This window comes from Bidens hawaiensis, unplaced genomic scaffold, assembly GCF_021521415.1.
Source record: "Bidens hawaiensis isolate Kalapana, Puna unplaced genomic scaffold, B.hawaiensis_p1.1 tig00026557_1, whole genome shotgun sequence".
Classification (NCBI taxonomy): domain Eukaryota; kingdom Viridiplantae; phylum Streptophyta; class Magnoliopsida; order Asterales; family Asteraceae; genus Bidens; species Bidens hawaiensis.
The window spans coordinates 74,864-98,971 of NW_027494261.1; the positions used below are offsets into that span (position 1 = coordinate 74,864).

General features: G+C 37.1%; 1 pseudogene across 1 annotated transcript in view; it reads right to left on the reverse strand.

The window, feature by feature from the left end:
* Nucleotides 1–5,329, reverse strand: part of LOC143573515 (lysM domain receptor-like kinase 3) — a 28,235-nt pseudogene extending 22,906 nt beyond the window's left edge. The window contains exon 1 of the transcript XR_013142443.1: nucleotides 4,657–5,329. The product of XR_013142443.1 is annotated as a lysM domain receptor-like kinase 3 (transcript). The remainder of the gene's footprint in view (nucleotides 1–4,656) is intronic.
* Nucleotides 5,330–24,108: the final 18,779 nt, after the last annotated feature.

Here is a 24,108-nt window from a genome sequence, read left to right on the forward strand (position 1 = left end):
TCCTTGTAAGATCCGGTCGTAGACTATAAATAGGCGAACACTTATAAAGAATCGTATGTCTATTGTTGATTGTGTTGTAATTATATGTTCAGTGTTCTTGATATCCATCGGATACAAATAAAATATATTTGGCATTGTTGCAACCTAAAAGTCTGTCTAAACGTGAATCTGCTATATAGTTGGGTGGTCCCTTTGAGTGCAGAATACTCCAACTCTACTTTAGATGATAATCAACCTCCATATGCCATCGTATTCTTCTGAGATCGATACTTGATTCTTAGGTATGTGTATAGTTGATTGATTATCACAGTATAACAACACAAAGTCATTATAAATAACCACAGATTTTCTAAGAAAACAACAATCCCATATCATCTGCCGTGGATTTTAAAGTTTGACTCAACCAATCTGGGTAATAGTGTTTTCACACAATATTTATTCAAGAAAACACACAATACTCGGTCAATAACCAACGTGAAATAGGACAACCTGTCAAATCTGATAGTAACCCTTGAATGGGTCAACCTCCAAGATTAATAAGCAATAGAAAGACAAGATTTTTGGAATAATTTTCTATGATCTTTTTTCTTTTACTAAAACTCAACTTAAATACATGAAGGAATGCAACGTGAATAGTGGAACATGGAAAACATGGAGATAATACAAACATGTGAATAAACTAAGCATGGAGAAAATATAAACGTGCATATCTAATCCTATAATGCATGACCGATTTTAGGGAATGATTGTTGACTTCTTCACGCCTTTTTAACTGAGTCACTAGGTCGGGTCTAATGGATAGGGTCAGCGGGTATACGGGTCGTATCAATACCAACCCCTTTAGATTCGACCTTTCCCCCAAGGTCGATGATGGTAACACCAACCAACTTTGGAGAGACGACGGGTTGGGTGCCCTTCAAAGTGACAATCTGATATATGTGAAGGAATGTGAGCGATGGAACGGAAAAATCCGTTGTTATCGGCCCAAAGAACGAAGCCAGTCGAAACCAAAATGAGTTCATACCCATTGAAAGCCAACATAAACAATGAAACTGGGATTGTGGTTTTGTTCAACATGACTGGAACTTTCGGGCAGAACCTGGTACATTGTAGGGGCTCATCGTTGCCCACGAGAAACGGAAAGCGTGGTGTCAGATTGATAGAAAGGCTAAGCAGGGATGCGACATGGGGTTGGATGAGTTTATGAGTATTCCCGAAATCCACGAGAATGCTAGCCGGGTGATCTTGAATAAAACCTATGAGTTTCATGAAAGTCGTGGTAGTCATCCCAAAGAAAAGTGCCGGAGAGATCGACAGGAAACATGGAATATCCGGATGAACCTCAAGCAATGGTATGGTGGCATTAGTTGGAATCTCAGCAATGTTATCAATAATCAGTAAAATTTGTGGTGGGTTACACCGGCGGTCTGGCAAGTAACGTTCGGGACAACGAAAGCATAGGCCGGCAGCCCGCCTCTATTGCTATAGTTTCGGCGAGAGTCGCACAGTAGGAAGGGTTGGTGTGGCAGCAGTGGGAGCAGGAAAAAGAGCCGAAGAAGCATTGATTGGTGCTTGTAAAGGAGCCGGTTGTTTAGTCTCTTGAGTAGTGGTCGATGACAAGGAAAGTGATGGAACGATGGCAGCAAGTTTGTCTTCCACAAGCTTCGCAAGACCCACAACATGTTGAAATCAAGTCAGCTAATGGATTGCTAGTTCCTGCTGGATATCGGATCACAGACCCAAAGTGAAACAATTAAGCAAAGCGTCCGCCGATAGGCCAACGACATAATTACTCAATCGCTCGAATTCTGCAACATACGCGATAACGGTTGTGGTTTGGCGGAGCTTGAACAAAGCCGTTTGTTGGTTCTCGTAAGAAGATGGACCAAAGCGGAGTTCGAGGGCTCGCACGAACTCGGGCCAAGTTGTAAGTAGGTTATTTTTGTCAAGGTATTTTTACCAACTAAGAGCTTCACTGGTAAAATAAAATCGAGTCATGAAAGGCGTTGAGTGGGTTGGACGAAAGAGAAATCAATGTAATCTGTAGCTTGAAAGAGCCAATCAAGGGGGTTTGAACCGTCAAAAGTGGGTAGGTGGATTTTTAGTGGCCGTAGGGTGGAGTTTTTGTTTGGTGTTTGGTTGTTCGGAGGTGTGGTGCTGTTCGGCGGGGTGTTGTTTGGCGGCAGGTTATTGTTCAATGGTGGCTGTGATGGTGGAACAAGACGGACGACCACATTGGTCGTGGTGGTAACAGTGGCAGTGGGGATGTTGGAGATGGCTTCAGTGAGAGTTGCGAGGGTGGTTTAAGAGTGGTTGGAGAGCGTAATTTGAGTGGTGGTGTGGGTGTTCGTGGCTTCAAGCCGATCAAGGAAGGCTTGCGAAACATCATAGGTGGTTGAGATGGAAGCATCTTTCTTGGGAGCCATGGGAGAGTTCAAGAATGAAAGCACCAATTGATGTATAGTAACTCTTGAGTGGGTCAATTTACAAGATTAATAAGATTTTTGAAGACAGGATTTTTGAAACAATTTTCTCTGCTTTTTTTCATTAACTCAAACTCAACTTAAATACATGAAGGAATGCAAAAACTAAGTATCATGAATAGTGAAACATGGATAACATGGAGATAATGCAAGAAAGACATTCTTGACATCAAGCTTGTTGAACAACCAATTATTAACGGAGACGATAAAGATCCAAATGCATATGGTATTTTTCACAACCGGGGAGAAAAAGAAGCATACCCAGTTTAATATCACTTATAGTGCATATGTTGGTAGGGTAGGCTTAGGGTATGAGGGTGGCAAACCTTACCTCTATCCTAGGGTGTAGATAGGGTGCTCTCGCTAAGACCTTGACACCAAAACTCCTTTTTAAAGAATAGTATAGTATTGAACTCGGAAAAACATAACAAATAGAAAATATTACATACAATTACACATGGTTTAAAGAATCAGAGCTGACATCAATACAAAAGTACTAACAATGCAAGACTATAGTTAAGGTTGTGTGTAGTGGGCGATATTTAGGGGCAACATGGGCGATTTTCACTTGGACCCCCCCCCCGTGACAAACGGGGTGATAAGGGGGGCGATGAGTTTTTGTCGCCCATTACTTGTATATAATAATAATAATAATAATAATAATAATATAAAGTTTTGACCGTTGTTGAACGGTCAAAAGTTTTAAATAAAAATTTTAAAACTTAATACATATACCAAACCAATTCAACTATTTTTACCATTTCATATACAAACTCAAATATAAATACCAAACCAATTCAACCATTTTCACCATTTCATACTTCTTCACCATTACATTTCATACTTTTTCAAAATGGATTCCCCGAACTCTTCCGACATTTGGGATCAACTAATTAAGGATACTCAGAATATTCATCAGATGCACCAACAGTCGTTGAAGGAGGTGATAGAGGTCATGAGCGCAATGTGGTCCGTCGCCAATAAGATAGCGTCTGGCTCTACTAGTTCTTCGTCACAACGTAGGCGATCGTATATCCTTCGAGATCGTCTTGATGCGAACAATCATTTGATGAATGACTACTTCAATGGCAGACCTATACTCGACGATGTTACTTTTCAACGTCGTTTTTAGATGTCTAGACGTTTATTTTTACGCATCACGGGAGTATATCTTGAGTACTCGATCATCGTCAAAACGTTTCAAGACCCGATCGAAGGAAAAAAGAGAATACTTTAAGAAGAAACAAGAGTCCGCGCGAAAGGATATTGAGAGGTGTTTCGGGGTTTTTAAAAAATGTTGGCATTATGTGAAAAACCATGCCGTGTATGGTCGATGGCAAAAATGAGTGATGCCATGTATACGTGTATCATATTGCATAATATGATTTTAGAATACAAGGGCAGAGCAATATGTCAACACTATACACCAGGGATCGTTCCTGAACAATCCCCTGAACCAACCGAAAAACAACGAACGCGAAACATTCACAACTCACGAGCTCACATCAAGTGAGACACATAACCAACTTAAGGCGGATTTGGTTCAACATGTTTGGGATAATTGTCCCGTTGAAGTCGAAAACAGGGACGAAGACGAGGAGGGGGACGAAGACGAAGATGACGAATAAAATTAATCAGATGTGTTTCGGTATTGTTAAAGAACATGCCGATTATACCCATGGTGTGGGTCAGAATAAAATCAAGACCATCCCCATTTGTCTCGTTCCAAGCCCAATAACCAAAACCCCCACACACCGATGAAAAACTATATATTTCTCTCCTTACCGATGTTAACCGCTAATCACAAGATAAATCTAAAAGGAAGTAACCAATGAACCACAAACCCCGTATAATATCTCAAAGCTAGTACCAACAACTGAGAAGTTATCGCTACAACTAACAGGTATCCTATTTTACGGCATTCTAAAATTATCTTAAACAGTATCTAAAGTTATTTTACAGATAATATATACTCTCCTCTTGCGCCTAACGCCTTGGTTTTTTCTTTGTGGGACCGTAAGTGCCTCAGACCGTCTCATGTATTTTCAGAGCAATTAAAACTAGGGTAATTAAGAACTAGAAAAATCTCTGACCTATGAGAAGGACAACATGAAAAGAAATTGATATTATGGGTTATATACAAAAATTGTTTGGCAAAGTTCCAAATACTTACCTCGCCCCGGAATATATACCAAACCACTTCCTTGGTTGAAATTGATATTTGGATTATAACTCAGAATTAACTCAGAACTAAGATTCGCCTCGGATGAAATCGAATCAAGGGTATCCTCCGGACGAAGAGGATACGTTACGAACAAACCATAATCTTTTGAAATCGAACGATCACCACACGAGCAATTCACCGTCACGTTAATACTAGCAATATCAGGCAAACTATTAGATTCATAAGTATTAAAGTTCTGAATCCAGTCTCCGGTGGTCAAATTAGCGTACAGCACTTGTGCAATCTTTTCATACGTATCCCCAGACATAAGATCGTAGTAGAACACGTGCGCTAAGAACTCACCGTCGATGCAATCATACCGGAACGGCAGGTTATACCTCTTAAGAGCTTCGACACTATCCTGACTAGGGATGCTTGGGTTATACTTGAGAATATTGCTGACTTTGGTGTTTATGTACTGGGAAATTGTAGCGAGATCAATTCCTGGCCCAACGTAGTACGAACCGAGCGCTAAATCACAGCCTCTCTTACAGGCAGATTGAACTAATGAAGTGAAACAAGTTGAACTCAACAACAAAAATGCTACTGATCGTAATATTAAGTTAAGCTCCAACATGGTTCTTAGGTTTAATGAAATTAGACAGAAGCGCTGATCGAATTTGTTTGGGGAAAATTGATCATTGATGATAGAGCAACTGAGTGTTTAATTACATAGATGGATGTTGACGGGTTGTCGATATATATTTGAATATTGCCACTATTGAAAGTCTTTGCTCCAGTTGCGTGAATAGACGATTAACCCGGTTTAGAAGAATAGAATAAAGGTATAAAGCAGAGCCGGCTTCGAGAAAGTAAAAAAAAATTAGATCGAAGGTGAAATTTTTTTTGGCTTTAAGTAAAAGAAGTATTTTGTTGGGTTTAAAAGATTTAATTTTTATATGGGCTTATTTGGTTATTGTCACACCCCGACTTACGGCCTAGGCGTGTGACCACAAGTTGTTACCTGTTTTGTAAATATATCAGAACTATGGGTAAATTTTAGCGGAAGACTTTAGGTTTGAATATAATATTAATTTACATTGAAAATTTACTTGGGAATTAAATACCCAAGTATTAGATTACAAAATATATGTTTCATATTACAAGGATTTAGTTTATAAAAAACGGAGCCATCTCGTATGCGCTTCTATCTTCATTAAGACTCCAATCCTTGCTAATGCTACTTATGCTTAATTACCTGCAATGGGTTGGAAAAATACGTCAGCTATATGCTGGTGAACACGTATGACTCTATAAAACACTTGAATTACATTACAATAAAAATATTGTTTTCTCGACAAGCTCAGCGGAAGCATTTCTGCTTCCGGTCTATGTGCCACTGCCATACACACACAATTGTTCCCGAGCCACGTAGCCCTTAATGGAAACTAGTTATGACCGTTAGCCCGCGGCCACGTAGCCTTTGACTGATTAGGCTGAACAATTATGTTTGAATCCAGACACATGTGTATTCGGTCTGAGTTGATTTTATTCTCTACTTTGTATTATAACGTTTTAGAGATCACGTAATCTGATGTTAACGTTGACTGACTCTTTAAGACAAACACTCATTCTTCTTATTGAGTATAAATAAGTTTTGACTGATTCAAAAGGTTAACGTATTCACCTGTACTGTCGGTGTTGGAAACCTTGACTGATTGATTGAGAATGATATTTAACCTATATATAATATGTTCGCATAAATATCTGAATGGTGTTTTGATTAAGCTATGAATGCTAAGCTTAACCTTGAAATCATTTATCTTTGATTGTGAATGAAAACACTTTGTTTTTATGTGACGTTTTATGTAGCATGTTTTGGCTTAATAGGTTATAACACGTTGGTAAGTTTCTCTAGGTAAGTAAACGGGTCCCTCGGTTGATTAGGATTTATACGAATTACTTTTCCATAAGCAATAAACTTACTACTAGTGATATCACACTTACATTTTACTACATGCCCGTCGAAATATATCTTTGTTTAACATTACTTTGCTATGAAGTAACTTTTATGAAAACTCGTGTATGAATGTGAATGTTTACAAAATACTTTCAATGTTAAAGGCCATTACCTCGATTGATTGTCTAAGCTATAATTAAAATAACTCCTACCTTAGATCGGATACCTAGAATGATAATAAGAAAAAGGCAAGATCTTAATCTACTCGTTTATATGATTGCTACTTGATTATGACCTCGTTACTTGCACAAACTTCACGAAAATGGCACGTCGGCTCGTCTCGGTTATTGGGCACAATTCCCTATGCTTAAGCGTGTGAAATTGAGTGTGTTTTGGGATGAAAATTGGTTATGCCCATCACCCCCTTTTATAGGCGAATTTTGGTATCCACCGCGATACGCAATGGGTTTTCTCACACTCGTCGCGTATCGCGATGCCGCAATTTGACGCCGCTAAACCAGCTCGTGACACGTGGCCTGTCATATCGTGCCACGTGTTAACACATGGTTGGACACGTGTCCAGTGACTCAGCATGGTCAACGCGATACAATTGGTACTTCTTCCGTCTTACGGCGAGGCTCCTGGTAACTCGTTTGGAAACACATCTTGGAATTCGGATACAATTGGTACTTCTTCCGTCTTCTTGGGTTCGGGTTCTTTAGTTACATAGGCCATGAATGCAAGGCATCCCTTACCTAAGCAATTACTTGATTTTATTTTAGAAATGATTTCTACTTTTCCTGCTTCTTTGTCTCTGGTGATACGAATGGTTTTATTGTTAGACGTTTGAATGTCAATGGCTTTATCATTACATAAGATACAGGCTTGATTAGAAGATAACCAGTCCATACCTAAAACTACATCAAAACCTGCTAACGTCATAGGTAGCAGTCATACAGGTATGATGTGATCGACTAACGAAATTGTGGCATTATTTAAAGCTTCAATTATTATACTCACATTTCCATCAGCAGTTTCAACTTCATAATGTTTATCTAGTTTAACTAAGGGTTCATTCAATAGACTACAAAATTTATAATAAATAAAACTTTGGTTCGCACCTGAGTCAAATAAAACCCTAGCATAAACATTATTAATAGGAAACGTACCGGTGATCACGTCCGATTTATCAGCTGCCTTCTGGGTGTCTAGCATAAAGACACGAGCGTTTCCTTTCTTGGCATCGGTCTTGGCACCGCTGCCACTTGCACCAACCGCCACTATCGGCTTCTTCTTCGGACATTTAGTGCTAAAATGCCCCTTTTTACCACAATCAAAACATACCACTACTTTCCTCTTGCAGTCGGCTACCGCATGTCCCGGTCTCTTGCAGAAATTACATGTGATGGTATTAGTTGGTTGAAGACATCTACCGAAATGTCTCCTTCCGCAAGATTTGCATACAGGCTGACTATACACAAACGCCTCTTCCCTCTTCTACTCAACTTTTCTCACTTTACCTCCAACTGGCGTCTTGCCATCATCTCTCTTTTTCTCATCTCGATTTCTAATCATCCCATCCATCAAATACCCGGCCAACTCCATAGCAGATTCCGACATGGACGGCATATGTGACCGAACTAAGTCACGGATTTCGATTGGTAACCCGTAAATGTATCGCGTCACTTTGTTAATTTCTGGAGTGACCAAGTGAGGTACAATTAGGCAGTATTCAAGAAACTTGGTGTTATATTCCTTGAGGTTTGTTCCCACAACCTTGTGATTCCAAAGTTTGGTTTGAGTTTGATCCATTTCATGAACCGGGAAAAACTTCTTTAATATCATGGCTTTAAACGTTGCCCTCTCCAAATTATACAGGTCCTCTCTACCCTTGATTCCGATTAGGGTATTCCACCATTCAAGTGCTTCCCACTTGAACACCTGGGAGGTATATTGAACCTTCTCCCTTCTCGTGTACTTACTAATCATTACTATCGACTCCATTTCCTCCAACCATCGGAGGGTAACTATTGCTCCTTTATCTCCATAGAATTCTTTAGGATTATAAACTTTAAAAATATTGAAATCACAACCTTCGTGTATTTTAAGTTTCTTTGTTTTATCACAGAGGTCATTTTCAGTTGTTGAGCTTTCATCACTTGCTTCTTTCTCGGTTTCTTTTTCCTATTTCTTACTTTCTTTCTTTGAATTAACATTTTCACTTTTGCTTTGACTCGCCCTTTTATTAGAATGAGAGGCGGTCTAACTTGGGTCGTTTTTCATTAAATCATAGAGTGGTGGTACAACTTCTTTTATTAGATCGCGAATACCGAGCACCTAATCCTTCGGTATCGCTTGAATGTTCTCTCAACAGTCTTTTCTTTACTGTTGTTTACTTGTACATCAAGGTTATTGTTAACTTTATCTTGTCCAGACATGCTGTTACATGAATAAGACAAGATTTTAGGAAAAGACAAACTTTCTTTATAATACATTATTTATTTACAAGAAAGAGTACATAACAGTTACAACGATTCCTAATCCTTAATCCACTTTTTAACAAGATTTTTCATCTTGTTATATTTCTTAGCTATTTTCTTTTCTATTCTTTTCTTATCCACTTTCTCGTTCCTCAACTCGTCCATCACCGAGTTAGGCGGGTTAAGATATCTCATAGGCGCAGGTGCAGCTGGGAAGAGAAGTGTTCTCTCGTGGATAGAGGTGTGGATTTGCAACGTATGCATTCAATTCCTCATCGGGGATATCAGTTGTGTTAAATTCCTCGATTAGGTTTGCCTCTTCACAGATTTTATTAGCTTGTTGGGAAATTGATGGTCTCGGTCCAACATATGGAGGAAAATAAGGATTTTGGTTTTCCTCATTTTCTTCCTTGGGATCCTCCTCTGATTCATAAAGATTTCTGATTGGTGACTGAACTAATCTCTTTTTATAGGGCAAGATAACCCTCATCCTTGGTTTACGGCTTGGTTCGGCATTAGTTTGTGGAACTTGGTATTGGCAATCCGGTGGTGGCGATCCAAAATGCCATCTTCTAGCTTGATGAATCAGTTTCTTGTTTGATCTTACTGTGCACTTCATGCTCCTCGGAAGGATGGTAAGTTGGAATTTCAAATGAACAGTACTGGGGAATGTTGTCGGTAGTGTTGTCGGAGATTTCGATTGGGCATTGCTGACTTCCTGGGAGATACACGGGTTGGCCCCCATAGGGTAATGTCTGAATGATCGGTTGATTGTGATTGAAAAAGCTAGTATAATAACTATTGCTACTCTCCATATCGGATGGATCGTAGTTGAATGTCGGTTTTGATCGAATGGCAACTCGGCATCTATGACCAAGATAGTTAACTTAAGACATATGCACTCAATTAGGCTTAGGGATAGGAAGTTTACCAATCTTATCGTATCCCTACGAACAATAATAATAATAATAATAATAATAATAACATTAAGGTTAAAGCTTAGGTACTAATGTTTAAATACCTAATTCACTGAAACCGATGGCTCTGATACCAACCTGTCACACCCCGACCTAGGGTCTAGGCGTGTGACCACGAGTTGGTACCTGTTTTATAAATATATCAGAGTTATGGGTAAATTTCAGCGAAAGACTTTAGGTTTGAATAAAATATTAATTTACATTGAAAATTTACTTGGGAATTAAATACCCAAGTATTAGATTACAAAATATATATTTCATATTACAAGGATTTAGTTTATCTTCAATAACACTCCAATCCTTGCTAATGCTACTTATGCTTAATTATCTGCAATGGGTTGGAAAAATACGTCAGCTATATGCTGGTGAACACGTATGACTCTATAAAACACTTGAATGACGTTACAATACAAATATAGTTTTCTCGACAAGCTCAACGGAAGCATTTCTACTTCCCGTCTATGTATCACTTCCCTACACACACAATTGTTCCCGAGAACGTAGCCATTAATGGAAACTAGTTATGACCGTTAGCCCGCGGCCACGTAGCCTTTGACTGGTTAGGCTGAACAGTTATGTTTGAATCCAGACACATCTGTATTCGGTCTGAGTTGATTTTATTCTCTACTTTGTATTATAACGTTTTAGAGATCACGTAATCTGATGTAAACGTTGACTGACTCTTTAAGACAAACACCCGTTCATCTTATTGAGTATAAATAAGTTTTGACTGATTCAAAAGGTTAACGTATTCACCTGTACTGTCGGTGTTGGAAACCTTGACTGATTGATTGAGAATGATATTTAACCTATACATAATAGGTTCATTTATCTTTGATTGTGAATGAAAACACTTTGTTTTTATATGACGTTCTATGTAGCATGTTTTGGCTTAATAGGTTATAACACGATGGTAAGTTTCTCCAGGTAAGTAAACGGGTCCCTCAGTTGATTGGGATTTATACGAATTACTTTTCTTTAGGCAATAAACTTACTACTAGTGATATCACACTTACATTTTACTACATGCCCGTCGAAATATATCTTTGTTTAACATTACTTTGCTATGAAGTAACTTTTATGAAAACTCGTTTATGAATGTGAATGTTTACAAAATACTTTCAATGTTAAAGGCCATTACCTCGATTGATTGTCTAAGCTATAATTAAAATAACTTAAACATAACTCCTACCTTAGATCGAATACCAAGAATGATAATAAGAAAAAGGCAAGATCTTGATCTACTCGTTTATATGATTGCTACTTGATTATGACCTCTTTACTTGCACAAACTTCACAAAAATGGCACGTCGGCTCGTCTCGGTTATTGGGCACAATTCCCTATGCTTAAGCGTGTGCAATTGAGTGTGTTTTGGGATGAAAATGGGTTATGCCCATCACCCCCTTTTATAGGCGAATTTTGGTATCCATCGCGATACGCAATGGGTTTTCTCACACTCGTCGCGTATCGCGATGCCGCAATTTGACGCCGCTAAACCAGCTCGGACACGTGGCCTGTTATATCGTGCCACGTGTTAACACATGGTTGGACACGTGTCCAGTGACTCAGCATGGTCAACGCGATACGCGATGACCGTTGTGGTTGGGCCGTAGCGTACCGTTACGCCGCCTATTTCTGTGTCTGTGTGTAAGGTCATAGCGCTACGCGATGGGCTTATGTTTACCTCGTCGCCTATCGTGATGGGTGATGTTTTCAGAATATTCAAGTTTGGTCCCTATACTTTATAAGTTAACTAATTTAGCTAAAATTTTATAGGGTTATAGACGTGGTGTTACAGTTATGATTGGGTTGTGTAAAAACCTTTTGTATAAAAATAGGTTTAAACATGCTTCAAATGAGAGTAGAACCTATAACCTTTGAGTTGGGAGAGATGTTGTAAAATTAGGTTTCCAAGGCCGAGTACTCCCCGAGTACTACAAGGTATGCTGCCGAGGCTAGTTTCTTTAATTCTGCCTAGTTACTAAGAATTGACTAAAGGTGGTCAACCTTAGTCCAAATCGCAACTAGTCGGTGAACTTGAGCCCATTTTGGCTTAAAAATAGAACATTACTCGTATTTCTTTAAAATTAAAGAATAAATATCATTTTTTTACTTAATGACTAACAATTATAATTTATTATTTAAAAGTGTATTTCTCTTATTTATATTGATCTTTACCTATTTTGTTATAAATATTAGTAAATTTGTGATATTCGACATATATATAATATCCAAAAACTAAGTTTCTTTATATTTACCATGTCCGAGTACTCTCCGAGTACTCCGAGTACACCCAACTCCCCAATCGGCCGCCTAGGGTCCGCCTAGGACTTTTGCAACCTTGGTTGGGAGTAATACCCCTTTACCATTAGACCAAACTAGTGGTTATGTAATTGAGTTTAAACACTAATTATACATATTGTTTTAATAAAAAACAAATATAATTTTGTAATAAAAATTCGGGCCTAGCGGGGTGTCAGCATGTGGCCGTCGTCCACCCGGTCATACCTTATGGGCAGCCTTGGTCTAAAAATTCTTGGTGTATATCTTGCCCCTCCAGATGCTCAAACACCAACAAGCTCCGGTTCTTCCTCGGATTTGGATCCGAAAATGGAAGAGAAAGTGTTTGTGTGTGTGTTGGAAAAAATGAAAAGTGACTAGGGTTTAAGCGTTTAAGGGTATATATATACTCCTTATGTTTATGGACCTAGTCCATGATTTATTTTAAGCCCATCACTATAAAGTCTACCATCCTTTACAATTTTTTTTATTAATTATTTAACGACGATTAAATAAGCGAAAATAAATAACAATATTTCTTTATTTATTATTTTAGAAACGTCGGATGTTACATTCATCCATCTATATTTCAATATCAAACTCAATCCCTTTTTCAAATTTCGTAGATTATAATATTCTTTGAATTTTATATTATTCGATTATCAATTTATTTTTTCTTATTATTTCATGTTATTTCTTTCGATTTACCACATGATTAGTTTATTAATTTACCTCACGTGATGTTACCCCAAGTTATATTTTTTTCTTTACACAATAAATTTACCTCTTGTTATTTCCTCAATGCTACATCATGCATTTCTTCTCATGTTATTTTATCAACTTACCTCATGTTATTTTTTCCATTTACCTTATGCAATTTTATCCATTTTATCTCGTGCTGTTTTACCTCATGCTATTTTATAAATTTATCTCATGTAATTTTATCCATTTTACCCCATGTTATTTTACACATTACATCATTTTGTTTTACCTTATGTTATTTGATAAATTTACCTCATGTAATTTTATCAACTTTACCCTCATATGTTATTTTACACATTACCTCATGTTGTTTTACCTTATGTCATTTGATAACTTTACCTCATGTAATTTTATCCATTTTACCTCGTGTTATTTTAAATTTATTTCTTGTTGTTTACCTCATGTTATTTTATCAATTTATTTGATATATCTTATAAGTTACCTCATGTTATCTTACTTCATGATATCAACCTCCTATTATATTATCAACTTTGTTCATGTTATTTTGTCAAGTTGACTCATATTATTTTTTTTCAAAGCTATCTTATGCTATTTTGACACTTGACCCTGCCCCCACCTCAATAATATTTCTTGTAATGTATCTTGATATCAAACTCAAAATTATGTCACATCATTTTAACAAATTATCTCAAGTTCTATTTCAAATTCTATTTGATCCCTTGCAATTTATAACCTTGGTTTATTTTCATGACTTCATACTCTATTGTGTTTTAGTAAGTTACTCAACTACGCATATTCTAAAGTCTCCGAACTTTTGTGTTTAGGGATCATCGACAACTCGACATGATTTGTCACCTTAGCATATGCTTTCTCTAAAAAAATAAAAATTAAACTTTCGTTATTATCTCATTTCAATTTTTAATTATTTTTTTCTCTTTAACATTAGTATCATAATTTCATATTTGTCTCGCGCCTTATCCCATCATATTTTTCTTTTCAACGTCACGCAATTTATTAAACCCAAACCAAAAGTAGGGAATGCCCCCAACATTCCCGTATAACCCAAGAAAAATCCCGTTATGCTGCCAATGCATCAACCTCAGACTGATTGAGTCACCTTTGCTAAACATATCATGAATCCATTTCGACTCCAGTCAGTCAACTCGAAGATTAACCATTTTTTTCAATCCAGTACTCATCTTCCTTATAGTAATCGCACTCACTACCTTCCTAAAGGCTTAACCTAATTCCGCCATGCGACACCTTCATCCAAATTCCATGACTATGTCCTTAAGAATATTATTTACTACCTTCTTCATATTCCTCATAACTTCATCTTTATAACCATGCATATATTCCGCAATCATTTTATGAAAACTTTACAAGCGTAATTTCAAATCCTTGACTAATTATAAAATAATCAACTAATAAGTGTGTGTGTACAGGATGGTTCAGGAGAGAATTTAAGTTATTGCGAGAAATGCGAGAAGTGATTTATAATCATTGATTAGATTGATCAATGACCTATATTGGTTATGGAATTTTTGTAATTTTTTGTAATTAGTGGGTTCATTTATTTAAGGAATTTTTTAATAGAAAATGTTAGTATAGTAATTTTGTTTTTAGATGAAACGTTCTAATCTGGAGGTTGTCAATCAAAATCCCATATATCACAATATCATCATCAAATTTTCATAGTTTCCAAAGTTATTAAAAATCTCTCAATCCTCACATATATTTAACTTATTCTTACATATCCTCTCTCTTTTGATGAAGATTAGTCTGCAGAGTTGTATCAAAACCTAGTTTTTGTAGTGAATGAGGTGTAGGAGTCGACCGTTAACAATGGTTAGGGTTTTGTTCATCATCAAATTTCATCTTTTTTTGTCGAATTAAAGAATGAGAAATCCTAATTCTGTGTCTAATGACCTGGATTATGATTTTGAAATGTTAATAAGATGCTTTCAATATCGACTAGAACGATTTTGGGTTTTTTTCTAGGATTTCATCTCATATGCTTGCATCGACATCAAGGTTAGACGATTTCCTTGTGTTATTATTTAAATCAAATTATCCCCTCGTCATTGACATTGATTGAATTACTGATTTTCGTTATTGAATTAATGACTTAGGGATAATATTAAGGCTTTCATGTAATACGGATTCATGTGAATTTTCTTTTGTATTTATATAAACCTTCACTAATAAATATACTCAATTATAATTTTGATTTATGATGAAAGTTGGATTTTTGAGGATTTCATAGATGCGTATGTGTTTGAAAGTTATTTGAATGCATATGTAAATTTTGTGTTTGTGACTGTGTATTGAGAAATGGGTAAGTGTGTTGGTGTAGTTTAAAAATGGTTTTGTTTAATTTCCTACACTTCACAAACCTATCATATTGTTTCTTTTAGGATTCAAAAGTTTTTTTCATTGTTCCCACACTGCAGAAGAAAGTCCTACACTTCACCAGTCAGAACTACACTGTATACTAAAATGTGTCGTCATACATACTCTAAACAATTATTATATAAGTTGTCCAAATAATGAATTTGATTTTATAAACTATGCATTACTCCCTACACAGCACAGTTTAGGTAATATTTTGTGTGTAGGATTATGTAAGTTCAGAATTTAAAAGTGTAGGTAATCTATATTTTGTGTAGGACTATGTAGGTTCATAGTGTAAGTTAACTTGTGTGGGTAACAATATTCTATGCAGTAATATATAAGAGTGGTGTGTAGGTAAATTCTATTCTATGTAGTTGTATATAAGAAATTGCGATTGTGGTTTTGCAGATGACTAACATACATGATCAACAAACTTATGCAGGGGCAACGATAATAAATAGGGATTATGGTTTGCATAGGACATAACTAAGAAAGATAAAAACTATTGATGTTATGAAGGGAAGTTGGTTACTGGTGTAGGATAGTATATATATTGTGAAGGAAAGTTATGGGTGGTGTAGTGTGTACATGGTATTTTGTATGTAATGGTATAATTTGTTAATTAAATATTGTATAATCTTTTTATTACTCAATTTCTTTTTTGTACTGATGTTTTGTAATTTATATAGTCTACATGAAATAAATTAGTGAATAATATCTATGTATGGTATATTTTTGTGTAGAGAACGCTCAGTAAATACTTTTCATATAAACTACTTAGAAAGTTTTACCATTCTATCACTGTATTTAATAAAAAGAGAAAAAGAAAAGAAAAAAAAATTTGTTTGGCTGCATTGATTTCTCGGACTTTTCACAATAATTTGACTTCTCTCATGAACTTAATCCTATATATATATATATATATATATATATATATATATATATATAAGAATTTTCTATTATGTTAGAAAAAAATTATTAATTCAAACCAAAAATATGTATAAATATATATGTTTCTTTCTTTGTTTAAAAATAACCTAAGATCTAAGATGTTGTACTATCACTATTGTGTTTTAGACAAATATCTATTTACAACTAATCGTTCTACTAGGCGATCATTTATAAATATATATATACACACACACACACATATATATACATACATATAAAGTTGATTTCTTTTGAAAAACACTTTGAGTTTTAAGAACTCGAAAGAACTTAATGTAACATTTTTTCTAATTTTTTACATATATGTAATATATGTAGGTTACATGTACGTAGAACAATTACAACATTTTTTACGCACAGAGTCAACTTTTTACAAAGGTGCAGTGTTGTAAAAATCGCTTGTCGTTAGTCGGGCGGTGGGGTGGGGACTACGATTAATCGGGATTAGTAGAGATTAATCGGATCAGATTTTAATGTATAATTTTTAGTTTTATATATACATGCACACATTTTTACATGTAGTTTTCAGTTTTATACATACAAAAACATATTTTGGTTGGAATCTCGCTTGAAACCGGGGTTTTTGCTAAAATCTCTAGCGGAAAACGGTTGATTTTGGTCGGAATCTCACTAGAAACCGTTGTTTTTGATCGGAATCTTGCCGGAAGCCGCCAAATTTGGCCTGATTTGACCGGAAACTGCCGATTTTGGTCGAATTTTACCATTGACCGATTAGTTGGCGGACTTGCTCGAATTTAATCAGTGAAGTGGGGACTAGCGATTAATCAGGGATTAATCGGTGACTAGTCGGGATTTTTGCAACACTGCATAAGTGTAACAGCCGTTTAAACTAGTGTAATCACCGTATATATTTATTCTCTCCCCTACTTAATTTTTTAATCATATTTAATCTCAACAACATACACACACACACACACATATATATAAGGGTGTGAACAAATGAAAACTCTTCTTAAAAAGAAAACTTAAAAACTCCTAAAGAACTTATTTTTTGTTGTTTTTTAAAATTTTTTGTAGTTCCTTTTTTTCCATTATTATTATATGTTTATATTGTTAAAAAAAAACCTCGTCATTAATCTCTTGGATGTAGTGAACATGTGTAAGGTCCCGTTACCGATGCCCTACATTGGACGTTGGATTTACTCATAAACACAGTTCTAAATATCAGAGTTAATTAAAACTTTACGCGGAATATAAAAACTTCAAACCACTATATTACATAACCCGAAATTCTTGTCTTAATGAGCATTCAAATCGTTTAAACATAAAACATTGTCTTTTAAACAACATAACATTTTCTTGATATGCTAGTGTCTTCATTTCCATGCCATGTGTTTCCCCTCAAGCGAGCTGCGTCATTCTACTCACCTACGTGCATACTAAAAGTCAGCTACGCTGAGTGAGTTCTAGTTAATCATACAATCAGTTCACATACTTGCACACATGCCCGAAGGGGTGTACATCATTCATACTCTACCTTACATGCGTAACTATCCATACTACTTAAAGAGCCTTCCGCCCTATAACCTCATAGATATTATAAGGGTCTGGTCCCCAACTTCACATATATTATAAGGGCCTGATCCCTATCCTCACAGATTATTAGGGCCTGGTCCCTTTGTTTTGTGCAACTGTACCATACCTGTCTTTACATACTTTCCTTAATAGTACATGCAATATCCGAAGATCGTTCACGTACTATCAACATAACATACATACATCATTCATACATCATATATCTCGTATCTTTAATTACCAGCTGACGGTACATGCAATATCCGAAGATCGTTCACGCACCGTCAAGAAATCATCATACATGAATCATACAAGGCATACACTTACCACTTAAGGTAAGTGTATTAACTATCACATCGAGTATGCACACAGCCCCAAAAACATAACAAGGAAGTGGGGCTAGAAACTCACCTGAATTCAATTTAACGCCCTTGGCAGCAGGGTTCTAGGGGCGGTAGCCCCTAGCGGGGTCAAAGGGGAAGAGCCCCTGACTGGGTTAAGCTGTCATTTTATTAAACTTCTAGTTCGTTACTCAGTTCTTAACGAATTGACTATCATAACGAACTGGTTCTTTGACGAATTGGACCCTATAATGAACTGGTCCTTTGACGAATTGAACTTCATAGCGAATGACCCCTCTTTAACGAATTGATCCTTCTAACTCGTTATCTCCTTTTAACGAATGATTATAACGAATGGGGCTAATTCGTTATTTTTTCCTTAACGAATTTGGGTACGAATTAAGGCTAGTTCGTTAAGCTTCTGTTAACGAATCACCTGACGAATTACCTCTAGTTCATTAACTCCTCGTTAAGGAATCAGGGGGTGATTCGTTATGTTTATTTCTTTGTTAATGTATATAACGAAGTGGACCCTAGTTCGTTATGGAATGTTAACGAACTAGGTCCATCTTCCTATTTATAGTGAACACTGTTCACAGTTTAATTTAAGTATTGAGATTTTAATTAACGAACCTCTGTCCGACTCTCTCTCTCTCAATCTTCATACTAATATTATACACATACACATACTACTGATAACATATATATATATATATATATATATATATATAACATACAATCAAACGTGATAATAAGCTAGATCCGTATTTAGGATTAATAGTATATATATAAGATTTGAGATCTGTTTATTGTTAAATATTGATCCCAGGTTCAAACAAGTGGTCTCAGAGCTTTCGGTGCTAAATTACGCTTGATTTGCCTGTTATTTGATTTTAGTTAATTGAAAATTGATTCGGTTTATGTTCGGTTTGATTTTGAATCAATTTGAGGTTGAATTGGTTTGATTATGGAATGATTGGATTTGATTTGTGTTTGGTAAGGTATTTGTGAGTTGTGGTTGACTGGAATTGGATTTTGTGTTATAATCAACTGTTCGAGTCTAAGCATGTAGGATGCTTAAATCTCTCGAACTTTGCTCTGATACCAACTTGTAAGGCCCCGTTACCGGTGCCCTACATTTGGTGTTGGATTTACTCATAAACGTAGTTCTTAATATAAGAGTTAATTAAAACATTCGCGGAACATTAAAACATTCATAAAACATTACATACGAATCCATAACTTTGTCATAATAAAACATATTGTCTTTCAATATAAATTCTAAAACGTCTTTAAGTCTTCAAATGCCAGACTCTCATTCTTCTGCCATGTGTCCTCATCAAGGAAGCTGCCTCATTCTACTCACCTGCGTGCATACTAAAAGTCAGCTACGCTGAGTGAGTTCTAGTTAATCATACAACATACAATACTTTCACCTACTGATACATACGCATCCGAAGACCCGTATTATATACTTAATCTGCTCATCTTTCTTTCGTACATATATACATATATATACATATATTCTTTCTTTCAATCATTCTTTCTTTTATTCTTTCTTTACATACTTTACATCTATCGATACTTTACATACTTATACGTGTTAAAGAGCATTCTCCCTACTGCCTCGAGTATTATTAGGGCTCGGTCCCTATTCTACCTTGAGTATTATTAGGGCTCAGTCCCTCTCTACTTTGAGTATTATTAGGGCTCAGTCCCTTTTTACCTTGAGTATTATTAGGGCTCAGTCCCTTTCTTCCTTGAGTACTATATGGGCTCAGTCCCTTTCTGCCTTGAGTATTATTAGGGCTCAGTCCCCTTCTTCTGTACCTAGCTACCTCTTACTTTCATTCATAACAAACATACATATCATTAATACATTATACATCACATTCATATCCATAGGTATAACTTGGTAGTACGTGCAATATCCGAAGATCGTTCACGCACTGACAAGCAATCATTCATGCATAATACGTAGCATTCATATTCATAACTATAACTTGACAGTACGTGCAATATCCGAAGATCTTTCACATACCGACAAGAAATCATTCTTACCGTTCACATATATCACATAGGGCATACACTTATCACTTAGGATAAGTGTATTAACAAATCACATCGAGTATGCACACAGCCCTGAAAACATAACAAGGAATGGGGCTAGAAACTCACCTAAATGCGGTTACGTTCGCCGTTTATAGTTATTCCTTTCTTGAGCTGTGCACGTCTAACTGTGTAATAATTACATGTATTAATTAACTATTACTATGCATAACGTATTTCTATCTTTATATAACCCACAACGAACGGGGGTCCGGGGGCAGCGCCCCTGGCAGCGGGGTCTAGGGGCGGCAGCCCCTAGCAGGGTCCAAGGGGCAGAGCCCCTGGCTGGGGTCGAGCTTGGAAAAATTTTATTTCCATTAAATGTCTTAACACATTTTCCATTAGAGTTTTGAATCATTAATTAATTGGCTAACTTGAAAGTCTAAGGGCTTCTTTGTAATTAAATCAATCTTTTCTAAGTCCAGGGACTGTTCTTGTCATTTGCTAAACTTCTAATTCGTTAATCAGTCCTTAACGAATGGGAGTTCATAGCGAATTAACTATTATAACGAATCTGTCTTTGTAACGAATCAAGCATTATAACGAACTGGTCCTTATGACGAATTGGACCCTCTCACGAACTGGTCCATATAGCGAATTGGACCTTAACGAACTGATCCTTATACGAACTGGTCATAACAAATCAAAGGTAATTCGTTACCCCTTCCCCTAACTAATCAGAGACGAACTAGAGCTAGTTCGTCGTGCTCCCTTATGCGAATTAACTAACGAATCACCCTTCAATTCGTTAAGTTCCTATAACGAACTAGGGTTAGGTCAGGGAATGTCAAAACATTCCCTAACATTCTCTACCTCGTATTAACTTTTCCGGCACCGCCGCCGGAAAGCCGCCTGAAAACCGCGAACTCGTCGGAGCCGTTTTTCGTCCCGTTCGATCCAGATCTGAGCTAGGGTGACCCCTAAGCTCATCATAGGTTTGGTTTATACCCGATTCCACCTGGATCTCGGGACTTAAACGGTTTAACGGTGTCGGCTCGTTGTTTCGTGACTATATCTAACGGGTTAAGCTCATATAATATTAAACTATCATTACCTCGGGTCGGTGCTCGGATTCTTTCTTGGTTTCGGCTAGAGAAGGAGAGAACTAGAGAGAAAGCTTAAGTGTGTGTTTTGGGTGGTGTATGGAATATGTGTGAATGAGGATTAAATGGAGATTAAGGGTTTATATATTTATGGATCATGGGCTTAAGCCCATGGTCTTTCCTTCTTTCATTCCTAACCCAAGTCCATAACCCATATTCATTTACCCAACACTAGCCCAACTCGTATTCTATTTATCTAAATCGATAACGACCCACTATAAAATAACGAAATTTATTTTATTATAATAACCAAATGTAGGATGTTACAAGTCTTCCCTCCTTAAAGAGGTTTCGTCGCCGAAACCTAACTATTACATAAACAAATTCGGGTAATACTTGCGCATCTCATCCTCAGCTTCCCAAGTAGCATCCGAATCTTTGCGATGCTTCCATATCACTTTCACTAAAGGTATAACCTTGTGATGAAGCTGCTTCTCCTTGCGGTCAACTATCTCGATCGGTTGCTCAATGTAGTTCAACTGTTCATCAACCTCAATGTCCATTAATGGCACATGAGACGTGCCATCAGCTAGGCATTTCTTAGGTGAAAAACATGGAAGGTTGAATGAATTCCTTCTAACTCCTCTGGCAAATCCAGCTTATAAGCCAATTCACTTACACGGTCTATAATCTTAAACGGTCTAATGTACCTTGGACTCAACTTTCCCCTTTTCCTGAAACGAATGATTCCTTTCCAAGGCGATACCTTAATCATCACATTGTCCCCAACGTTAAACTCAATCGGTCATCGCCGCTTATCAGCGTAAGACTTCTGTCTATCTTGAGCAGATTACATCCTAGCCTTAATCTGATTGAACTTTGAAGACGTTTCTTGAACCACTTCTAGGCTTCCCATCTCCTTCTGACCGATCTATCCCCAACATACTGGGGTCCTACATCGTCTACCGTAAAGCATCTCAAACGGCATCATACCAATACTTGAATGGTAGTTGTTGTTATAGGAGAACTCTGCTAGATGCAGATGATCATCCCAACTTCCTCCAAAATCTAGAACGCAAGCACGTAGCATATCCTCAAGGTTTTGGATCGTCCTTTCAGACTGTCCATCGGTTTGAGGATGATACGCCGTACTGATGTTCAATCTCGTTCCCATAGCTTCACGAAATTTCTTCCAAAACCTCGAAGTAAACCGAGTATCTCTATCGGACACGATCGATAATGGTACTCCATGCATAGACACAACCTCTTTTATGAACAAATTGGCTAACGTTTCTGACGAGATGGCCTCTCGTATGGGCAGAAAGTGAGAACTCTTAGTCAAACGGTCAACTATCACCCAGATGGTATCATGATGCTTAGCTGTATGAGGTAGCTTAGTTATGAAATCCATGGTGATGCGTTCCCATTTCCATTCTGGTATCTCTAGAGGCTGCATCTTTCCATAAGGTTTCTGGTGCTCTGCCTTGACTTGCAATCAAGTTAGGCACTTACTGACATAATCTACTACATCATTCTTCATGCTTGGCCACCAGTAATCTCTTTTCAAATCTTGGTACATCTTCGTAGCTCCTGGATGAATCGAATACCTTGACTTATGAGCTTCATCTAAGATTCGACCTCTGAAATCTCCATGGCGTGGGATCCACATACGGTCAAACCTAGTCTTAACACCATGAGTGTTTTCCATAAACTCGTCTTTCTGACCGAAAATCCTTTCTTTCTTCACTAGCCCTTCATCTACCAATACTTCTGACTGTACTTTGATGATTTCATCAAACAGACTTGAATTCATAATCAACTGGTATGACTTCACTGTTGCAAGGACTTCTTCATTCTTACGACTTAGCGCGTCGGGGACCACATTAGCTTTACCAGGATAGTACTTAATGTCGCAGTTGTAATCCTTAATCAACTCCAACCATCTCCTCTGTCTCATGTTCAATTCCTTCTGCTCGAAGAAGTACTTTAAACTCTTATGATCTATGTAAATGGTGCACTTAGTACCATACAGATAATGCCCCCATATCTTGAGAGCATGCACTACTGCTGCTAGCTCTAAATCATGCGTCGGATAAGTACTCTCATGGACTTTCAACTGTCTAGACGCATATGCTATAACCTTCCCTCGTTGCATCAACACGCAACCCAACCCTTGATGCGAGGCATCTGCACAAACAACCAAATCCTCATCACCATCGGGTAGAGTAAGGATTGGAGCTTGCGTGAGTCTCTTCTTTATCTCCTGAAAAGCTTCTTCTTGAAACTTACCCCAACTGAATACTATCGACTTTCGGGTCATACCGGTCAACGGTGCGGCTATCTTGGAGAAACCTTCGATGAATCTCTTATAGTAGCTAGCTAACCCTAGGAAGCTTCGTATATCAGTCGGATTATGTGGAGTCTTCCAATTTGTTATCGCTTCAATCTTGGCTGGGTCCACAGTAATCCCTTCAGGATTAATCACGTGACCAAGAAATTGCACTTCCCGCAACCAGAACGCGCATTTCGAAAACTTAGCATACAACTTCTCTTTCTTAAGAGTCTCTAATACCTCTTTCAGATGCGCCGCATGATCCGACTCACTTCTAGAATAAATCAATATATTGTCGATGAAGACAATAACTGACTTATCCAACATTGGCCGACAC